General features: G+C 34.4%; 1 protein-coding gene across 3 annotated transcripts in view; it reads left to right on the top strand.

Annotated features, from left to right (window-relative positions):
* Window positions 1-15085, top strand: part of NLGN1 (neuroligin 1) — an 843034-nt gene that overhangs the window by 144229 nt on the left and 683720 nt on the right. For 2 of the 3 annotated variants that reach the window (XM_043594883.1, XM_043594885.1), the window contains exon 1: window positions 9759-10407. The exons of the other annotated variant lie outside the window; for it this stretch is intronic. The gene's annotated coding sequence lies outside the window, so the exon portion shown is untranslated. Of the gene's footprint in view, window positions 1-9758; window positions 10408-15085 lie in introns of those variants that run through there. 3 annotated transcript variants of the gene reach the window in all.

Raw genomic sequence — 15085 nt, 5'->3', positions numbered from 1 at the left:
GTTCACTTGAAATGCATGTAGCCAAAATTAAGATTGATATTGAGTTGTATTTTGATTGATTCGCTTTAAATTTAGATTGATTTTGAAGCTTTTATTAAAACTACTCTATTTATAACCTGAATTTCTTTGTAATCCAATTCAATACTATCAATAAGAAATGCCTTTTGATAAAAACATGCTTGATTAATTAAATAGAAATATTTATATCAGTGAGTAAATTAAAAATAAGGAGACTTTGGTTTCTATGTTGCAATGGAGGATACACAGAGGATCTAGATGTCAAAATCTGATTAAATTGAATTAAAATTCAATTTAAAATTTACTATTTAAATGCTTTATATCAAACTCCTATTAATAAATAATTTGGAAAAGCATCATTGAAAAGTATAATTCCCAAAATAGTTAATGGTTTTAAGTAATCTATTTAAAAGTCCATGGTCCAAGTCCAGCTCCTACTAAAGCATCTCATTCATACCCATCACTAGACTAATTTGCTTAATGGAAAGGCCTGATTACAAAACAAATTCTTTTAGAAATTTTAACTCTCAAAAAGGGAAAAAAGAAGTAGACATCAAAGAACATTCAATGGATGCTACAGAAGAATGATTGTTCAACTTTCAAAAGATTTACTCAACTACATCATTCAGCCTATACTTCATAATTTTGTCCAGTAGAAAATTATGAATGGTGTTTTTTTTATAAAAGGCCTTGCATGAAGTCAAGATAAACAATTCAAACCACATTTTTGATCTGCCATTCCAATAACTCTAATAAGATTTTATTCTTTTTGTCATATACTTAGTGAACACATGTGAGCATGAGTTCTAGAATTTCAGTTAATGTCAAGAATAGTAAATGTCAATTTCTGGAATTCTATTTGAAAACCAGGACAGTTAACAGTTTTCATGGCATTTTTCCATGGTGACTCAAAGATATTAGATATTCATTCCAAAAACACATCTTCAGGTATTTTTAGTATCCTGTTAGGTAACTGATTTGGACCTGGAATCTTAAAACTAATTTAAATCACCTTCAGGCTTTCTTATCATTTTCTCACCATCAAACTCTTTTCCAGTTCAAACATCATTCTTCTCTGTGGAGAAATTGGAAGCTGTGGTTTAATAGTTTTGCTGTTCTCTTGGTCATTTGTTCATATTACATAGTTGGCCCCAAGCAATGTCATTCTTATCTTTTACTTGGTTTATCTTTTTGCTTTGAAAATACCAGAGAAATTTCTTTTCTATTATCCTTAGCATTTTTCACAAACATCAGACAACTCAGTGTCATTAAGTGATCATACTCTTCTCTCACATTATTCTTTTGTTTTTGCTCCTTTTCTGATCTCCCTTTTGAAATACACTTCTCAAGCACATGGTTATTAGAAAACTGCCTGTACAACCATCCTGATTTCTTTAGATGCCTTTGTGATTCTCAGTCTAGATTGTTATAGGTAAGAGAATATTAGAATAATCTATAGAATAATATATGGATTTTTCTTTTTAATTTGCTTCTTATAGTTTAAAGCTGTGCTACCCAATATGGTAGTCACTTGTCATATATGGCAACTGAGCTCTTGAAGTGGACTTAGTCCAAAATGAGATGTGCTGTAGATACCTAGATATCCAATATATACATTTGATTTGGAAGACTTTTACAAAAATTATAAAATGGTTTATTAATAATTTTCAATAGTGATTACATATGAAAATGATTGTATTTTTATACAAATATAAAGAAAATATATTAGTAAATTTAATTTCAGCTGCTTCTTTTTAAAAGTGTATACCAGAAAATCTTATATTGCATATGTAGCACATATTATGTTTTTATTGGGCAGAAATGATTATTCTCAGAATAATTTTAATACATACTTTTAGTTAAGTGTATTAGCTTCCTATTGCTGCTGTAACAATTTACCACAACTTTAGTGGTTTAAGACAATAGAAATTTGTCAACTTGCAGTTTAGCAAATCAGAAGTCCAAAGTGGGTTGGCAAGGGCTGCGTTCCTTTTAGAAGGCTCTAGAGGAGAATCCGTTTCCTTGACTATCAGACTCCTAGAGGCTGCGTGCATTCCTGGGCTTATAGCCCTTTCCTCCTTCTTCTAAGGCAACAGTATAGCATCCTCAAATCTCTTTCTCTCTCTTTATCTGTCTCTGATTTCTGCTTCTGTTATTTCTCTGGCTCAAAATTTTCTGCCTTCCTTTTATAAGGCACCTTGTGATTACATTGGGCCCATTTCAAGATCCTTAACTTAATCATATTTGCAAAGTCCTTCATGTCACGTGAGGTAACATATCCATAGATTCCACAGATTAAAATGTGGACATCTTTGGAGGGCCATTATTCTGCTAACTATATTGAGCATCTCTAATGTTGTGCTTTTTTGGCTTGTTAATATGCAATTTTTGAAGCTTGGTTGTGGTCAAATACTTTAAGAACAATGACACTTTAATACCAAGAACCAAAGGAAAAACAAATCTAAAGTGGCATGGTGCAGTGGTTTCTCATCTAGCAATGTTATTGACCTCAGTGTGACCTTGGTTATTTTAGTCATTTGCTTTCTTAGGTTTTTTTTTCTATTTAGCAAAAGGAGATCTGTGGAGTCTATACATGGACTATAAAACTGCATTTCTTTGGGCCACAGTTCAAATGTACTCTGCTTGCTTTAATGATAAGTTAATGGTAAAACTAATTTTTTAATGGTAAAACCATTTTTAATGGTGAAACTAATTTCAGACATGTATCTTTTATCAGACTTATACATGATGAGGATGTGAACTGTGAAGTAGGCTTAATATATTACAAATAGTTAAGAATTATATTCTTGTTTGATCTTATAATAGGTAAATTTTCTGTTAATATGTAAACTATCTACTCTGGTAATCTATCAACTTGGTGACATAACAAATCTTTCTTTGAACTTTTTAAATATTACTTTCTCTGAATAATATACTTAACTCTAAGAAGGTTTGGGAAATTTTTAGAGAAAAAAACCCAGTGCTTAGGCTGAGAGTCATGATTTTGAGAACGGATGGTTGGAAGTTTGAGCCACTTATGCATTTAGTGTTAATATAGTTTGACAATCATCTTTTTAATATATCATTCTAATGTGGTTAGTTCACTCTACTTTTTGTTTCGAGGTCATCAGAAATTTTTATTCATATATAATTAAAAAGCAAGCTCTAAACCAAATACAAATGATTTTAGGAAAATTCATCCTTTTGAACGTTTGTGACATGATTTCCAGTTTTCTCCAAATGATAAAAAAATTAACTAAGGAGGTGGATTTATGTGTTCAGAGATTCTCAGAGAGAGACAGAGAGAGTCAGAGGGAAAGAGAAAGACATGAAGACACATGTACACATAGGGAGAGAGAGAGAAAGAGTGAGGCAGAAAGAGGAAGAAAGACTGACAGAGAGATCATTCCTTTTGAAGATGTGATTTAAAGGTCTCCTTTAGGGGCGCCTAGGTGGCGCAGTCGGTTAAGCGTCCAACTTCAGCCAGGTCACGATCTCGCGGTCCGTGAGTTCGAGCCCTGCGTTGGGCTCTGGGCTGATGGCTCAGAGCCTGGAGCCTGTTTCCGATTCTGTGTCTCCCTCTCTCTCTGCCCCTCCCCCGTTCATGCTCTGTCTCTCTCTGTCCCAAAAAATAAACGTTGAAAAAAAAAAAATAAAGCTAAAAAAAAAAATAAAGGTCTCCTTTATTTAATATTTTAGGAAATTATGAAACTAAATATTTTCGGACAGGTAGATGATGCTCATTAAATCACTAATTGAACAATAATGAAAATCCAGGCCAGTGTTTACTTCTAATTGTGTAATTAGCATAAAATCCTATCCAGAGAGGGAAGAGTACCCAACCCATGTATGTGAAGTCAATGAGATGGTAATGTCATTGGGATGTAACAAAATTTTTCCTTTTCTAGATTGAAATACAAATCATTAATTTTCATGTGACTTTTCCATAATTGAGTTAAAGTTTATAGTAAATTTTACTAATACTGGAAACATTGACTCAGATAAAGTAATATTGTACAATAAATTTCAATGGATGATGTACAATAGGATGTTTTTTTTTGGTTGTTTTATTCACTACTAAGGAAATACTTAAGATCATTTATATAATTTAATTCTAGGCTACACTGCAATGGATTAAAATCAACTATGGTATGATGGAGTCAAAAGCAGCTAAAATAGAGAATCTGCTAGAAAGTTATTATTTATATAATAATATAAATATTATTCAATTTCAAAAATATAAAAATCTAAACTCTACTGTGTAAAATAATAATGTAGTAAGCTGTTAACAGCCAAAATCTTTGAAGATGAGAACTCACATATTTTTAAGTAAAGAATAATTGTGCCAATTTAATGTAAATCACAGATTTAAAAAACCTCTTTCAAAAAGAAACAAAACAGATTCTTAATTATTAGCATAATGTCACCAAAATTTAGAAATTGTAACAGCTCAAACTGACTTAAATTTGTTTCAAAAATCTAGATTTATTTCTTACTTAAGCCCTTGAGCTTTGAAAATATGTTTTAGAATCTCAAACTAATCTTGATGAAGCCCCATTTCTCTATTTGACAGTCTCATCCTAAAATATCTAGTCTTGATCATTACTTCCTTGGTTTGCATTACAGGTCTTCAAACCATGAAATATAAAGACACATCTGGTAAATTTAGCATTCAAGCAGGTGTGTTCTCCCAATACATACTTGAAATATTCAGTATCGGTCAAGTGTTTTAAGTAGTCTTTTCTAATTAAGCAGAATTGTTTGAGCACATTCTTCCCTGTAGAGAGAACCTCTTTATAAACAGCTACCTTTGCAGTAGTTAGGCCTGTGATGTTGCAATACTTTTTATTTTTATGTCTTTCATAATTTCCAGTTGCCATTCATTTAGATTCAAGTTTTCAGCACGTAAAATGAGGGTACATCAGGGGAATTCTGAAGATGGTAGAAGAATATATTTTCCCAAGACTTGCTTTAGAAAATCTGTTTTACAATACTTTATAAGATTAATTTTTTTTCAGACATAGAACACCGATATTCCATAGCATCTTAAAATGTTAACTACCAGGCAGAACTTAATTGATTTGACTTGGTCGCATAAGATGTACTGTTATATCAATTATCTAAAAAAATATCATAACCCTCTTTTCATAATGACTCTTGTATTAAAAGCAACAATTAAACACTTGCTCATCTGTTTTTAGTAGAACTATGCCATTTCTTTACATGATACATTTGGTATTAATCATTTTGTTTGCTTGTTTAAAGTGTAAAAACCAAAATAAGATTTGTAATCCTACTATAAGTTTTAGCAGAGCTGAAATCTTCGTGACACCATCAAATTGGAATCCCATATTCCAATTGGCACTCAAATTTGCCAATCTTGGCCTTTCATTTCCCATTGTTGTTAGTCACAGTAGTCTTTTACTTCCCTACTCTATTAATTTCATTTTCTGAAGAGATATTAGCAAGCTTATCCAATATAGAGAATAAATTTGTTTTCTTCATGTGCCAACTAGCTTCACACTTTGGTCCATTAAGTCATTCATTCACTAATCGTTTGTACTCTGAGGGATCCAAAGATTAAGTTTCTATGTTGTCTGTAAAGTAAATCACCAGGGAGAGAAATGAGTTTGATTAATATTTTATCCTCAGTCTTTTCCTTTCCTCTACAACCCTCATCCTTTTACTTCTTGTTTTATTCTTCCTCCTTCATTGACTACCCTAAGCCATCACATCAGTTTGTACTTAAACACACTGAAAATGAACCTTCAGTTCTATATTAGTGTCTAATATCTCATTTTCAGTATAGATGGTGAAATATTAATTCAAAAGAGCTATTAACCATTTAGAATGAATGAATCAATTATCAATAGCTAACTAAGGGTTTGTGGTGGCTACTTGTTTTAAAGTTAACTCTCTTGTGGAATACTTTATACTATGTCCAGTTTGCAGGAGGTATTCCATAAGTGGTTGCTGAAAGAATATGTCAACATCTCCAAATTTTGGAAATGCTACATCTGCTCTTCCCCCTTATTCATTCTGTCATTGAAGGATATTAAATTGTCTCCTCTCTCTTTCTTTATTACAAAGCTGCTTCGGCTGTTGCTCAGGAATGCTGTTGTGAATGGTTGAAAATTGATTGATAATTTGTCCAGGTATCTTTACTGAGTTCAATGTGAGTTCAGTGGTATTAACTGCTAATCTAACTCACTTTTACTTCTAACATTGGGTTCTAAAAAATTCTTTCCTAATATTTGATATGATATCTTCCAGTTTTGTATGAATTATGAAAAATACTGTCTAATGATTTTGAAACAAGATTTCCAGTTCTTATATTTCATATCAACAAAGCCTCCCTGTTTGAATTCACATGTGTAATTTTAAATATTATGGAAGAATTATGTTATAGTTTGGTTTAGGGATACTCTGGTTTTGGTGGTTCCTAGTTAACTGGTCAGAATTGAACATCCATTGGTTGATTGCCTGTTTCATAGTTTCAGAGCCTGGTTATTCTATGTGAGATCAAAGGAAAATACAAAAAGGAGCTAGTTGAGGATTATATTTTCCTTGTACGTAACCACATTTTTGTCATTTAGGTGGTAGTTTTTGCTTGTCAGCTGGAAATTTTCATACCTATGGTAGAATAAATAAGCATTGATCCATTTCCACTTTCTAGAAATAGTAAGTACTTCAGATGTTTTTAAAAAAGCACATTATTAAATTCTAGACTCTCATACTAATTTTTCACTTCTACATTATATTTGTTCTAATTTAAAATATTCTAATACTGTCAAGTGTTCATGGAAATCATCCAGTTTAAATATTTCATTTTTAATGAAATAGTTAAGACATACAATTTATATATAATATAAACACATGTGTACTCAAGATTTAGTCTGAGAAATGAAGCATGTAAAATTCAGCTGAAGTTCCCTGTGATGTCTTTCCAGTGTCATTAACCTCTATTCTTCCCAGAGATAACCTCTACCAAGAATTTCAGGTTTATCATTATCATGGATGTTTATATACTTTTGTCACATAAACATATGCTCAAATTTTATATATATATATATATATATATAATTGTTTTTGCATGTTTTAAAACTTGATACATAAATGGTATCATCCCACAAGTATCTTTCTGCAGCCTACATTTATTGTGGCTGCTTCACATCGCATTTTTGAGAGGTATCCATGCTAACTCAAATAGCTATAGTGCATTTTTTTTTTCTGCTTCAAGTATCACAGTATGTGACTATTCCATAATTACTTGTCCACTTATTTATCTAAAGGTGTTTAGATTTTTTTCCTTTTCCTTTTTTTTTTCTCCTTCAAGTAATTCTGCAATGGATATTTTCTGTACATGTGAAGAGAAGTACACAGGAGTAAAGACTAAATTTTAGGAAATGATAATCTTCAACTGTCTCTAAACTGCTCTCTGAAGTTGTCCTATTATAAACCTCCCATGGTTTCTCCACATTCTCATCCATCTTTCATATTGCTGGACTTACACATTTTTGCCAATTTCATACCTGTGAAATTATATCTCACCATTTTAGCTTCCATTTCACTGATAACTAGGGTATCTTTTTCAGATGTTTATTGGATATTGAAAATCCCCTTCTGTCAATTGACTGTTCATCTTCTTGGCTCATTTTTTCCTATCATATTTTTTTCTTTGTAAGTTTGTAAGAAAACTTTATGTACTAGAATACTAGTCCTTCTTTGGTTATATGCATAGCAAATTTCTTCTCTCAGTGTATGCCTTGGATTTTTTGATATACATACATCTTTAATTTTAATATATCAAAATTAATATTTTTCCTTTTGGACTTCCTTTTCGATGTCTTAATGTTTAATAAACACTTCTTGTCTACTCAAAATCACAAAGTTATTTCTCTTTAAAAGGTTTTAGGGGCGCCTGGGTGGCGCAGTCGGTTAAGCGTCCGACTTCAGCCAGGTCACGATCTCGCGGTCCGGGAGTTCGAGCCCCGTGTCAGGCTCTGGGCTGATGGCTCAGAGCCTGGAGCCTGTTTCGGATTCTGTGTCTCCCTCTCTCTCTGCCCCTCCCCCGTTCATGCTCTGTCTCTCTCTGTCCCAAAAATAAATTAAAAATGTTGAAAAAAAAAATTTAAAAGGTTTTAAGTTTTGCTCTGTATCTTTAGCCTTTATCCTACCTTAAATGCATATTTAGGTGTGAATTTGAAAGCTAGCATTATAATTTTTTCATTTGCCTAATCTATTGTCTGAATAATTCATTTTCCTTCACTATTCTCTAATGCCACCTGTTATTTATCAAGTTTCCATAAATTCAGGGATTTGTTTCTGAGCCCTCTGTTCTCTTCCATTGGACTAATTTCTATTCCTGAACCAAAGCTACATTGTCTCAATTACTGGCATTTTATATTAACTCATAAAAGTTTATATGGAAATTATCCATACCTTGTTCTTAATTGTATTGTATTGTATATAAAATCGTATTGACAAGCTTGACCCTTTAACCCTGCAAACACATTTTAAGATTCACTTTTCAAGTTCCATGAAAAATTATAGTGGGCTTTTAATAATAATTACATTAATTTTATAAATTAATTTACAATATTGAGTGTCCCATCTAGTAACAGATATGTTTGTTCATTTATTTTGGTTTACTCTTTAATTTTAATAGATAAGTTAGCCATGGGCCAAAAAGTGACTGCTCAAGGTCACATAGCCAATTAATAATAAAACCAGTAATAGAAGATCTCTTGACTCCTTAATAGCTCATATGCTAAAAAGACTTGATTATTTAGTTAGTTAAGAATGAAGATGGTGGAGTCCTTGCAGCCATTGCACCCACTCATGAAAGTGAGTTAAACTTCCGAAGTTTACTAATCCTTGATAATCAGAGTGTAGTGAGAGGGCTTGTTAGAAATGCAGAATCTCATTCCTTCTCTGATGCTACCAAAACAGAATCCTCATTTTGAAAAGATTCCTGGGTCTTTGGTAGGCACAGTGAAGTTTGTGAAGTATTGCTTACCAAAATGGAGTCTTGAAATTGATTGCATCACTTTTTTCTCTAAAACCTGTCAAAAATGTTAGTAGTAATCTTGAGATCATTGAATTGCACAAGGTTCAGATAAACATTGAGAAGTAGTATATAATGACCCTTAGGTCTTGCTCTTTGACCATAGGCTTACAGCATCCATCATCTGCTCTGCTGAATGAATATCAAAAGTCCAAAATGAGAAGAGATTGTCTAAAAAAATATGTATCCATAATCATATTCTTTTAAAGAAAACAAAACATTAAGGTTTTTTCCAAAGAGCAGCATCTCAGGAAGACTGAGGTTTCTTTAGGTATCTGTAGTTATTCAGGAAACAAATACATTTGCTTTGAAGTCACTAGCTGCTCCAAACTGGCATTTTAGCTACTAAATGCCATTGGGGAAAATTCTGTTGAAAAAAATATGCAATACTGGGCAGATAGACACACAGAAGATTCGGTCTTTAAAGTAAAACAAAGAAGAGAGATCAGACGATGTTTCAAGTAGTCATATACTATTCATGTTAATCTCGGTTCACCTTCTTCTTATTTAACTATTACAGCAGCCAGTTATCTAGTGGGGGGCGGGGGTTGGTGGGGGGGGGGGGAGAGGTGAGGAGAAGGGATTTAAAAAAAAAAAAAGTGAGATTCCCTGCAATATCACTTCGAGCCACTAGGGGTATCTTTGTACCATTTTTCATCCTGCACCGATTTGGAGTAGAAACCTATATTAGGGGAAAACCAGGGTCCTCGGCATTTTTTGCGAGCAGTGCACCCAGAATTCAAAAAGATTTTTTAAAAAGAAGAAGAAGGAAAGAAACCACAGTTCCTTCGGTCACCCGAACAGGGCTACGAAATCGCTCTACTGGACATCAGCGCCAGGGATTCATTTTTGAGGTCAATTTCCAATCGAGATAAATCTATTGGATTAGTAGGATTATCTGATTGCAGCCGAAAGAAGTAACGTTGTTTGATCATTTGTATTTCTTGCCTGATGGTCGGAATTACATGGAGGTGGCTTTGGGTCCCGAGGATTCTGGATCGTGGTTTCATCTGGAGAGAAAAAAGGATCAATCGACACGTTTTGGAAGTGTCCGTGGGTGAATAAAAAAAAGGGGGGGGGCGCGAAACTGGGGTTGCGGCTGCTTAAAGAAGAAAGATAAATAAAGGAAGCATCTTGAATTCTGAAACAAGAATTACCGGTGCTCAAGATTAAAAAAAAAAAAGCGTCTAGAAGCTGATAAATACTTTGACCAATTCAGCTAAATTTGACGGCGAAGTGTTGTAGAAACTGTCTCCTTGAATGATTGGAAGGGGACTAGGGAAGGTTGAGGGGGCTCCCTCTGTGGATTTATCTTACTGAGGGTAAGTTTGGGGGTCTTTTGTTGGGAGGGGGCTGTCTGCCTGGGTTTGTGTGCCGCTGCGCGGTAGGTGCTGCGGACGCGGTGCCAGTGAAATGGGGAGAGAAGCGGGTATGGAATAAAGCCACGTCGCGCATCTCGGGGTGGATCGCTAGGGAGCTACCCAGATCGAGCTTAAAACCCTTATTTTGTGGCGTCGGAGGGGAAGCCAAACAACCCCCAAGCTCTCAACTTTGCGTTGAAAACCTCTCAGTTAGGAGATCCCTCTTGGATCCAGGGCTTTCCTCCTAGTGATACTTTAAAGAGAGGTAGCAGTGATGCCTTGGAAAACCTGCTTGTGCAGGAGGAAAACCCAAGTAGAAATCGCTGCTGCCTCAGCCTTGGCTTCGGCGGCTGGCTTGGCTTCTAGGGGAATTTTGCAGGGGGAATTGGCCCTTCTCCTATTATCTTCTACTCCCTCCCTCCCTCCCTTTTTCCCTTTTCCCTCCCACCTCCCCGTTCTCTCAGCCGAACGCTAAAGGGTTACAGGGTCACTGCATCCTGTAGACACAGAGGTGGGTGACTGGCCTCACATGTTGTCTTGTAATTCACTTGCACGACTTTGCATAATACAGTCCGAGGTAACTTTCTTGGAGTTGGAAGAGTCCAGGAAGGCGTTGCAGCCTTTATGCCGAGGGCCCCGACTGGCGAGTGCGCCAGGCAGCCGGCTGCATTTCTGATGCATCCCTGCCCTGGCTGCTTCGCCACTCACTGGCTTTTCTTTCCAACTGAGCGGTGCGCGCGCGTTCCCAGACATTTTCTTGCAGCTGAATACATACAAGGATTTTTCCCCCGTTTTATTATCTTAATTTATTTTTTTAGCTCTCAAGAAAAGATCATCATTATTTGCAGAAGGAAAATCAATTTCAGCAGATATAATTAAAATTAATCACTCAAATGAGTGAATATTAATTGACTTCGGAAACTAAAAGTTGCTTTGGATCCAGTAAAGCATATTATTCTGAACCAATTTTGGAACACACATAGGTTCAGAACAATAACATATAAAGAAGTAATTCATTTAAATATAGATAGATAGGTAGATAGATATAGATATGTTAAACAGGTTAATGAATATCCCCCAGCCCTTTATACCTTCTGACATCTCAGCACTATAATTTTAGTTGGTTCTTCCTATTTAAGGCCAATTCACTAAATTTTAAACCTTCAGATATCCAAATACATTAGAATAAAATGAAGATAGGTAATTGTTAAAATATAAAATAATTTTTTTTTGTATAGTTTTATCTTTAAAGAAAAGCACCAAATATTTTTTCAGGGGTTTCTGTTTACAGGTTATGATATGAATGTGGATACCTTCATGGCTTTAGCACTGAAGCCTCTCCATTATGTGTGAACTCATGAAAGGCAACTCTTCACTGTCATCTGAAGCACTCATCATCCCACTACTTATTTCAGGAATCCCAAATACATCAGACATTCTGGTATTAAACGAGGAGTCTTGCCAAACTTTGTTCCTGGTCTTATGTGTGTCTATGTGTTTCTTAAATCTAAGTTCTGAAACAAGCACAATGCCATTCCCTTTTTCTTTTTTAAGATGAAATAGCAAAATATAAAACTTTGTCCCCCATGGATTCTATGGTGGTAAAGTTAAATATTTCCTATTTATGCAGATTTTGTGTAAGCTTGCCTAAAGGTGACAAAAATAGCTATATATATATATATATATATATATATATATATATATATATATATAGTTTTTATAAGCCCAACTGTTAGTTTTAAGGAGATATCTGAGAGGCTAGATTTGCCTTTCTTTTACGCAGCTCTCAGTCACGTGGTTCATGTGCAGAGTGAGCTAGAAGAATGGATGTTCTGTGTATTGGTACATTCTAGACACTGATCGTAGCCACACAGTCCAATAATAGTTAACATATTTTTTCAAAGTTTAAATTAATAAAAAAGACAGCCAGTAAATAACATAATAAATGATGATAGTAAAGAAATAATGAAGGCTAAAGGGTGATGAACTGGAATTTTTCTTTTCAGTCTAGTAGAGAATGTAATGTTGATATAAAGGTAGATGGAGAATATGAAATGTGAGAAATAGGTTCTTTTAGAAGTTAATTTGTGTATTTCACAACCATTGAACTGGTGGTCATGGCACGTACCATGGTGCTGAAGCAGAAGACTCAACCTAAAGTGCCTTTGTCATGGCTGGACAATGTTTTTCTCTGTCAAGAGTAATCAATACCCTCTACTCTCTTGTTTTATTCCCTTTCATCAGTGAAAAAGAAAAGGGGGAAACTTTGGCCTACTCTTTGGTTTCTACAAGCAGTTCCTGCACCAAACTTCAGTACCTTTGCAGGTAGTGGGTCCACTTTGGAAGGTCAACAGTGATGGAAATAAAAATAAAATTGCATACACAAAATTTTTAAAAACTGTAGCCAATAAATAAGAGCAAGGTATCCAGTTACAGAAATACTCTCTACTAATAGAATAGATCACTGTAAGAACAATTAAAAAACCCGAGCATTCACTTAGAAAATTAATTACATTTTGCTCTACCTTATCCAAACACATATCTTGGGTTGTGATTGTTAAAAAGAACATGGTGGTCTTGATCAGCTGTTCCAATTTTGCTGAAGAATAACACAAACTGTGGCAGTTTGGGATGAAGGGATGGAAGCCTTCCAAAAAATTGGAGGCACAGAGACTGATATATGTGATAAGAAATAGCACTGGGTTGCCCAAAGCTTATGACTGTGGAAAAACTGATGCTGCATTCACTGGACAGCTTCACCTGTTCCTCAGAAGCCTCCCATGTGTTGTTCTAATTGACCTTACATTCAGTGGGAGTTAAGATATTTACTGCAGCTTCCTTCTGTGATTTTGAGATGATTAAATACAGTTAAATGCTATTCTATATGAATCGATTTTTGAGAAGAAAATTGCTATACACTCTTAATTGAAAGTAAAATGAAAAGGGAAATACTTCTTTAATGATTTGTTGAAATTTAACATATGACATCCAAAGATGCAAATATTCCATCTCTGGCTTTCTCAAGAAATGTAAAAACACAACAAAAGTTTCAGTTCATTTTAAATTTCAATGTTTTAATATCTCAAATTTGCAAATCCCAGAAAATTTTTAAAAAATAAAATAGCGAATATTCATGATGAATCTAGAGTGTCCTTCTTAATACCTTTTAAAAGGTAACTGAAAATAATTTGAGGTAGCTAACCTGTTAATCTTGTGGGGTAGCTACAATTCTCAACTGTTTCTAAGAAGAGTGATTCCTTAACAGTAACAAATTTGTTTTGGCTTTGTTTTTAATGGAATCACATTAACAATATAGAATATGTCTATGTTGTTATAAAAGGATATGAATTATTTCTGCCTTTAAATTACACCCCCTCCCCAAAAAAAAACCACCTATTTGGTAGTAAACCTACACGAAAGTGAAAGACTGCCAACTCTAAGCTTAACTGAAGTTAGAGAAAACTAGTAAATCACTTCAGGCATTTGAAATTATTAGACATTAAACTTTTGGGGGATTTTATATGAATTCGTTTTATAACAGTCAGTACAATCTCTTCTGTGCCTATTTCCATTGCATGTAAGAGAAATTCTAGTCAATGGCAAAACGCTTTACTGCTGCCATTACTGCAGCCTTTATAGATCAGAGACATGTCAGCATGTTAGCTTTAGCAGTAATGCCTCTTTTGTGTGAAACCTTATGGGCCTTGCAGGCAGTGTCTCATCCTGACACTCATAAAACGTTCAAGTCCCCATATTTATTATTTAATTTTCTTCCTATATATAGCAACAGAACACTTCAATATATGAATGTGTAGCCAAAAAATGACAGGCAAGCGTGAATGGGACTAATGAGTTTTAATAATACACATATTAGGGACTGCTAAAGGAAGTTTAATTAAGAAAAACAAGTTGAGCATGAAATTCATTTTGGAACAAAAGCAAGTTAAGTTACTGCTACAGATGTAAAATCAGAAACCACAGTGATAACATCACCGGAAATAAAGGGTCCAGCCTGAGACTAGAGCTACTTAGTACAGTTGACATCTTAGGACCTGCCTTTAAGTTCATGAGCTTGGATTTGATGTATGAAATGGAAGAATATATACTTTTTTCACAGTGATTTCCCTTTTCTCTGGTTTCTGTAGCATTTTAGTTTAGTATTTTAACTACATAGCCAGCCACACTTTTCAAACATAATACTAGTTCTCTTGAGTTGAGCCACACAGTAACCTTTTCTTTTTCTGTAGTCTTCTTCTCTAACACCACATATGCCTGCAATTAGAGGTATCTGATGAAGCCCATGCCATCCCTTTGGGTGTGCTGTAAGTGGTGCTTCAGTAAGAGAACTGCTTGTTTATCAATTTACCTGCATCTATAATTCTGTTTAATTTTTGGCATAATTTAGAAAATAAGACCTACTTATTTGTTTGCTTCCATATTTGTTTATTTGGTAATGCCAGTGGGGACAGATAGGGCAGCAGTTGGGGAGCAGATGGAATATTGGGCAAATATCTTCTTAGAATATGGTTTTCTTACATTTTGCCTATATCTAAATAACACAGTTATACTCTGGAAAGAGCGAAGATGTCAGGAAATGATATGAAGGTCTTGTATGTGTTCCTCAACAACTTCTCTTTTT

The sequence above is a fragment of the Prionailurus bengalensis genome, chromosome C2 (assembly GCF_016509475.1).
Source record: "Prionailurus bengalensis isolate Pbe53 chromosome C2, Fcat_Pben_1.1_paternal_pri, whole genome shotgun sequence".
NCBI lineage: Eukaryota > Metazoa > Chordata > Mammalia > Carnivora > Felidae > Prionailurus > Prionailurus bengalensis.
The sequence above is the reverse complement of the archived record's forward strand: the minus strand, read 5'-3'. Positions and strand labels throughout refer to the sequence as shown.